Source organism: Peromyscus leucopus, chromosome X (genome assembly GCF_004664715.2).
Source record: "Peromyscus leucopus breed LL Stock chromosome X, UCI_PerLeu_2.1, whole genome shotgun sequence".
Classification (NCBI taxonomy): Eukaryota; Metazoa; Chordata; class Mammalia; order Rodentia; family Cricetidae; genus Peromyscus; species Peromyscus leucopus.
In genome coordinates, this window is record NC_051083.1 from 104,150,678 (window position 1) to 104,159,280 (window position 8,603).

Here is an 8,603-nt window from a genome sequence, read left to right on the forward strand (position 1 = left end):
AAAGCCGGAGAATCGGAATAGGCGGAACCAACTCTGCGGAGGGCGGAGAAATGGCTAACGTCACTTTCGAGCGCCGCGACTTCCGCCCTTCTTTGGGAGGAAGCTTAACACAAGGGGCGGGGCTTAGGGTTGGGAACTGCACCTTCATGGTGTGCGGGCGGGCGCAAAGCACGAACGAGCGAGCTGAAGGCATTGTTCAGTGGTTATGGAGAACGCCGGCAGTTCGGTTCCCAGCACCCATAGTGTGCGGCTCCCAACCATCTGTAACTCCAGCTCCAGGGAATAACATGCCTCTGGCTTTCACAGGCACCTGCAGTCACAATTTACATGTACATATCCCCTATGTAGACACACATTGACACAATCAAAAGAACAAGAGACAGAGAGAGGGGGGCGGGGGGCGCACACGCCGGGCGATGGTGGCACACACCTTTAATCCCAGCACTCTGGAGGTAGAGGCAGGCGGATCTCTGTGAGTTCAAGGCCAAGTTCCAGGACAGGCTCCAAAGCTACACAGAGAAACCTGTCTCGAAAAAGCAAAAGCAAACAACAACAACAACAACAACAAAAAAAAACAAAAAAAAAAAAAAAAAACAAAAAAAAAACATACCGGGGCTAGGGGAATGGTTAGTGGATAAAAGCACTAGCCATGCAATCCTGGCAACTCAGGTTCAAGTCCCGAAATGAGAATGCACTGGGCATGGTGGCCTGCACCTTTAAAACTAGCTTCCAGGGAGGCAAAAAGCAGTGGTATCTCTGTGAGTTCATGGCCAGCCTGATCTACATAGCGAACTCCAGGACAGCCAAGACTACCACATAGAGAGATCTGTCTCAAAAAAGAAAATAAAGTTGAATGTAATGATGAGTTTGTGAAACCCCGAACATTCATTCCTACAGCACAATAGGAGGTGGAGACATGAGAAACACCTGGAAGATTGAGGGCCAGCGAACCTAGAGTACTCAGCACAGCAACAGAAACAAGAGAAACCCTGCCTCAAAAAGGTGGAAGGCAAAAACCTCCACACATGTGCCATGTAAATAAAACAAAGTTGGGTATAGTTGTATACACTTATAATGCTCAGGAGGCAGAGGCAGGAGAATGGTGAGTTGTGGGACAGTCTAGGTTATATATTGAAACCTTATCTCAAAAAATATTATATAGAGGGCTGGAGAGATGGCTCAGTGGTTAAGAGCACTGGCTGCTCTTCTAGAGGTCCTGAGTTCAATTCCCAGCAACCACATGGTGGCTCACAACCACTTGTAATGAGATCTGGCGCCTCTTCTGGCCTGCAGGTAAACATGCAGGCAGAACACTGTATACATGATAAGTAAATCTTAAAAAAAAAATTATATAGAGAGCATTATATAACAAAACAGAAAACTAAAGATAATATCTGTGAATATGATAGAAAGTTAAAGATTCCTTTTATCGGTGCTAAATTACTCTCAGAACTACCCTGTATATGCCTGCTGGGGAAGGGGATCAGTTCTTGATGTGGAAGGCCTGAGAACTTCATGAATATCTAAGCTATCCCTTCTTCACCACCTCACAAATACCCAACAGACTGCCTTCAGCTCTGGAATTTCTCCTATTTCCTTCAGCTTCACATCTTCTCTCCGCAGAGCAGCTAGCTGGCCATGGCCATAAGCAATGTAAGACAGTGCATATGGTGTTCAGTGCCCTGGGTATTATCAGTGCCACCAGAGAAAGAGGTGCTCGGTCAAGGCTTAGACCCACAGAGGTAATATTTTCTGCAGATAAAGAAGTCTACACACAAGTGAGGCACAGAAGTCACTATCAGATGTCTTTAAAGTGCAAAGTGTGATCATAGAGATCGACTCTGTTGCTCGGATGTAATAGGCAAATCCAATCTCTAACTTTTTAAGCAATGCCAGAGGAAGGCTTAGGAAAGAGATTCCTGCTATTCTTTTCCCATCTGCAAAAGAACAATATAAGAAAAATAGAAGAACAGTTTTTAAAAATGAAAGGCTCAGATACTAAGTTGGGAATGCTGGTGTAGGGCCATAGTCACAGCAATAAGGAGGCTGAAGCAGGAAGAGTCCTATGATTCAAAGCCAGCCTGGGATACATAGCAAGTTCGAGGCCAGCCAGGGCAAAAGAGTGAGACCCTGTCTAGATAGATAGACAGACAGACAGACAGACAGACAGACAGACAGACAGACAAATCTCTATCTTTTCTTAGCAGCTGTCAAAATTTACAGCTTGCCTGCTCTAAGGATGTGTGTGTTTCTTCTCAAATTCTAATTAAATGGTTCTTGGGCTTCAGAAACAAACTGTGTAGTTACCCACAACTTTAATCCCAGCACTTGGGAAGCAGAGGCAGCTGGATCTCTCAGTTTGAGGCCAGCCTCATCTACAAATTGAGTCCCAGAACAGCCAGGGCTGTAGAGAAAAACCCAGTCTTGAAAATCCAAACCAACCATCCAAACAGACAAGGCTCAGATGCCCACTTGCCCACTGTCGGAATCTTCGCCATTCTGTCTTTAATTCCAGAGAAATCAGGAGCTGAGAGCGTAGCCCAATAGTAGAGTACTTGCTTAGCACCAATGAGGGTTTGGGTTTAATCACGGCACCATACAAATGAAAAACAAATAACCCTAAAAAAATTCAATCTGTGCCTGAAGAAAAATGTAGACCAAAATGGAATGAACTGACTTTTTTTTTGGGGGGGGTTGGTTTTTTGAGACAGGGTTTCTCTGTGTAGCCCTGGCTGTCCTAGATCTCACTCTGTAGACCAGGCTGGCCTTGAACTCACAGAGACCCATCTGCCTCTGCTTCCCAAGTGCTGAGTGAGATTAAAGGTGTGTGCCACCACTGCCCAGCTGGAATAATACACACACACACACACACACACACACACACACACACACAGTTATTTATAAGCTTACTAGCTTACTTGTGTGTGTGTGTGTGTGTGTGTGTGTGTGTGTGTGTGTGTGTGTGTGTGTATGTTGCTAGGGCTGAAACCCAGGGTCTTATACATGCTAGGAAAAGCACTCTACCATTGAGACATGCCTAGCTCCTATGAATTTATTCTTTGTTGTTGATTTTTTTGAGACTAGGTCTTACAATGTAGTTTAGGCTGGCTTAAAACTCACTATATAGCCCAGGTTGGCCTTATACTTATAGCAATTCTCCTGCCTCAGCTTCCTGAGTACCAGCGTTATAGACAATGAGCCACCATGCCTGGCTCCTATAAGTTTATTATTATAAATAATATGAAATTATGATTTATGGCAGCAAAGGTGGGACATGGCAGCACACGCCTTTAATCCCAGCACTTGGAGGCAGAGGCGGGTGGATCTCTGTGAGTTCAAGGCCAGCCTGGTCTACAGAGTGAGTTCCAGGACAGCAAAGGATGTTACTGAGAGACCTTGTCTCAACAAACAAACAAAAAGTGGTAGAGAGGGACAGCAAGGGAACAGACTGTGAGGTTTGGAGGGGGCAGTAAAATGGCTCAGTGGCTGCTAAACCTGACAACTGAGAAGCAATCCCCAAAAGTTGTCCTCTGACCTCCATACACGCTCTGTCAAGTGCACACAGCTCCACAAGGGAAATATAATAAAAATTCAAATTTGGAGTGGAGAAATAGCTCTGTGGCTAAGACTTGGTACTATTATTTGGGAGGGGGCAGGGGTTGAGACAGGGCCTCTCTACAAAGCCCTGGCTGTCCTGGAACTCACTCTGTAGCCCAGGCTGGCCTCGAACTCGCAGAGATCCACTTGCTTCTGCCTCCCGAGGGCTGGGGTTAAAGGTGTGTGCTACGCCTGGTTTAAAGCCAAGTTCCATTCTCAACGCCCACAGTGAGTGGCTCATTGTCACCTGTAATTCCCGCTCCAGGGAACGGAACACCTCTCTCTGACCTCCGTAGCCACACACAGATACAAAATAAAAACTTATAAAAACAAAACAAGTCTCAACAAAGTTTTCTTTCTCTTCTGCTCCCCACCCCCCACCCCGAGACAGGGGTTTTTCTGTGTAGCCTTGGCTGTCTTGGAAATAGCTCTGTAGATGAGGGTGGTCTTGAACTCACAGAGATCTGCCTGCCTCTATGTCCTGAAGGCTAGGACACTGGATGTGGGGCACCATCACCAGGCTAAATCTTAAGAAAGTTAAAAGGAAGCTTAACAAAAGAAGCTTTTGTGAAAGCTAATGCTAACAATTGCTTGGCAGGAGGAAGGGCCCGCCTGTGGTTTCAACCAGTAGATCCAGTTAGGGACTCTCCTCAGCTACACTTGGCAGCTTCCAGGCCGGAGACTCCCTAATCATCTCAGCCTCTCACCGCCCTGCCCTGCTACACTGGACTCCCAGTTCTGTTGAATTCCACTTGTCTCTAGTCACTAATGTATCACGAGTTACTCATGGCTGAGGACTTGGGTTTTTCACATCCTCGTCCCTAGTGACTGGCACACAGTGAATAGTAAATGCTTGCTAAATGAATAAAGGAGTGGAAGAAATTTGAAGGGTCAGGGAAGTCGGCTTGACTCAGAACCAGAGAGGCGCTGATGGGAAAGCTGCCCTGAGTTTACTCAGCTGCTCACAGGCCGGAGAGGAGGCAGGCAGTGCCAACTCATTACTGAAGGCTGAGGAGGAGCCTTTGTTCCCTAAAGCCAGCTCCTTTGACCTCTACCTTTGCTTCTATTTTGGCTGCCTTTGCAAGAAACCTACACTATTGCTTATTCTCCCGGGTATTCCTTCTCTTAGATGTCTAAATACTAAAAATACTTTACTGTTTCTTATATTTGAAATGATTGTTTATCCACACCATTTGCCTATCTGTTTTACTTATTTATTTCCTGGCCTGACTTCTATAAAGAGTTATAAATGCTAACTGAATCTATTCTCAACCCAGTGACTTCCATAATGCCAGGCCACTAATGATCTAGAAGTCACCACATCCTGTGGTGGCTCTCTTCAAGTATCACAACTGAGTTTCTCTTGCACAACTCTGCTGGCCACACCCCCTTTCCAGTGCTGACGTGTGTGAACCTGAGGCCTTGCTTACTCTACCACCAAGCTTTATCCACAGCCCTGTCCACACTACTGGTGTGTGTGTGTGTGTGTGTGTGTGTGTGTGTGTGTGTTTTGAGATAAGGTCTCATATAGCCCAGGCTAGCCAAAAACTTACTATGTAGCCAAGAATAGCGTTGAACTCTGACCCCCCTGTCTCTTTCTTCCAAGTGCTGTGATTATAGGTCTGTGGCACTCTACCCAGGGCCATTAATTACTTCTTGAAACATTCTTTTGGATTAAGTAGCACCAGAATATTTGGTTTTTCTCCTACTCTATGGCTACTTCTTGTCTATCTTTGTAGATATATTTTTTATTGGTATAGGGATGTTAGAATTCTTTTGGGCTGGAATGAAATCTAGCTCTATTTTTGTGCCTACTGTATTCTCTTTGGCTAAGTGACAGAATCCATGCCTATGGCTTCAATGACCATCTGAAATTAGATGAGTTCCAAGGACTTTGGCAAGGTCTAATCTCTTCTGACCTATTTGTCCCCATCTCCACTTCCCCCTTGCCATTCACTCTGCACTATGGCATGGTTTCCCTCTGCCCAGTTCCCTAATACCAAGCATTGCCAAATCCAATGACAACTTCATACTTATGTTCCTTAACTCTCTGAGGCATGGGACACACTGAGCCACTCTCCTGAAATTTCTCCTTATTTGCAAGTACTTTCTCAATGTTGGATGATTCTTTCAATCATTTTTAGGGGCTCTTCTACCTGCTTCTTGGAACTGGCTCCCACCAGCTGAGAAAGGTAGATATGATCAAGATACACTGACATTGCCTAGGGGCTGGAGAGATGGTTTAGTGGTTAAGAGTACTTGCTGCTCCTGCAGAGAACCTGGTTCAGTTCCCAGCACCTACATGTAATTCCAGTTTCAGGAGAGTTAGTCTTCTGCTGGTACCAGACACTCATGTGGTGCACATAAATATATGCAAACAGACACATAAAATAAATAAAAATGGGTTTTTCAAAAGGTACATTGCATACATGTATAAAATTGTCAAAGAATAAAAATAGTTGTAATAAATGTGAAGAAATACAAAGCCATAAACCAGCCACATTAGGTGGAGCTGGCAGGAAGGAAATCAAGCAGAAGCTCAAGAATGTTGTGCCCCACTACTCATCTGTCTTGCGGCGATGTGGGAGGGGGAGCGATGCCCCCCTTACCCCTGAGCCTTACAGCCTGCAACAGAAGAGAGGACTGACCTTCCCCCTCACCAGCTGCAGCACTCAGGAAAGCGGGCCCTGCTTCTCGCCTAGACAGCACCAGCAGAGCTAGCCGAGTATTTGGAGGTTTGGGTGACCCAGCCCCGAGGTTGTGAGCAAAGGAGCGCTTGTCTCTATTACTCATCTGACATGTGGCAGCGTGGGTGGAGGAGAGATGCCCCCCACCCCCTCCCATCAACGCCTGAGACAGGTGGAGGAGCTGGTCATGAGGTCATAAGAGCAGGACAGCTGTCCCTGCCCCTCACCAGCTGCAGCCCTGGGAAGAGTGGCCGCTGTACCTCACAGGGGTAACACAATAGAACTGGCCCTGATGGTGTAGGTGTAGAAGAGCAGACCCTGACAGTGGGAAAGCAGAAGTGGCCCCACCTCTCACTCATTGCTGCAAGAGGTGAATTAGCCGGGGCAATGCTAGAGCTCATCCTGGTAATGAAGACAGGAGAACTGGCGGGCTGACCAACCCTACAGCAGCCCAGGCCCAGAATCAGGTTTATGACTTGACCGGCCCCAACATCCACCCCATCTACAATCCCCTGGTGATGTGGGATGGTCTTTCTGTATGCTGTGTGTATGTGTTGCTACTACTGGTAAATAAAGAAGCTGTTTTGGCTTAAGGCAACACAGGATATAGCCAGGCAGGAAATCCAAGAGAGATACAGGGAGAAAAAAGACAGACTCGGAGAGATGCTGTGAGCTGCCAGGGGAGCAAGATGTAATAGAACACAGGTAAAGCCATGAGACACATGGCAATACATAGATTAATAGAAATGGGTTAATTTAAGATGTTATAGTTAGCTAGCCATAAACCTGAGCCATAGGCCAAACAGTTTGTAATTAGTATCAAGCCTCTGAAAGATGATTTTATAAAAACAGCTGCTGTCCGGGCGGGACTGGGCGGGAGGCAGAAACTTTAGTCTACATGCTGGAGCACGTGAAGAAACCTGACCCGCAGACCCAAAGTTGCAGGATCTCCACAGCACAGGGCAACAACAGAATATCCCAGTAGCGTCCCAGTGAGGCCCAGCATGGATAGTGCAGCAGAAACCAGAGGCCTTGAATCGAACCACTGACTCTTTGCAATGAACACCTGCACATAAAGACATATGGACGAGCCGGGCAGTGGTGGCGCACGCCTTTAATCCCAGCACTCGGGAGGCAGAGCCAGGCGGATCTCTGTGAGTTCGAGGCCAGCTTGGGCTACCAAGTGAGCTCCAGGAAAGGCGCAAAGCTACACAGAGAAACCCTGTCTCGAAAAACCAAAAAAAAAAAAAAAAAAAAAAAAAAAAAAAAAAAAAAAGACATATGGACAAAGGGATACACCACACTGCAGCTTCCATGATGAGATTTTTAATTTTTTCCCTTTTTTTTTCCTTTTTTTGTTTTATTGGGGGGGGGTGTTGCAGAGGTTGACGGTGGATGCAAAGGGACAGGGAATGAATGGGATCAAAATACACGATTCATTTGTTGTTTGAGACACTCTCACTTTATAGCTCAGGCTAGCCTAGACCCTACTATGTAGCCTAGGATGACCTCAAACTTATGTCAACCCTTGTGCCTTGACCTTCTGAGTGCTAGGATTGCAGGTGTGAAACACTGTGTCTACCTTCATTTTGTTTCTTTTTTGGTTGTTGTTTCTTTTCTTTTTCTTTCTTTCTTTCTTTTTCTTTTTTTCTTTTCTTTTTTTTTTTTGGTTTTTTAAGACCGGGTTTCTCGGTGAAATAGTCCTGGCTGTCCTGGATCTCCCTCTGTGGACCAGGCTGGCCTCAAACTCACAGAGATCTGCCTGCCTCTGCCTCCCGAGTGCTGGGATTAAAGGTGTGCACCACCACCGCCCAGCTCATTTTGTTTTTCTTTCTTTCTTTTTTTTTAAGATTTATTTATTTATTATGTATACAGCATATGTGACTGCAGGCCAGAAGAGGGAGCCAGATCTCATTACAGATGGTTGTGAGCCACCATGTGGGTGCTGGGAATTGAACTCAGGACCTCTGGAAGAGCAGTCAGTGCTCTTAACCTCTGAGCCATCTCTTCAGCCCTCATTTTGTTTCTTATGGTAAAAGAATGGTGAACCATGATCTGACCCGTCTTTTTGGTTGAAGCCTCTCCTTGCCTACTGAAGGCAGAAATTAATATCATTTATCCCCTTTCAAAATTCCCCACAAGTTAATTCAGTATCAAATGTTTAATTTCTCTAAAGCAACAGCTACTTAATAAAGTTAATAAACTCATTTGGCTTGAGGCTGGAAGTTATAGCTGAGTGGCAGATTGCACATACAAGCAGGCTTGAAACCCTTGGTTCTGTCCCCAGTACCACAAATAAGTCAGTATCTGAATAAATAA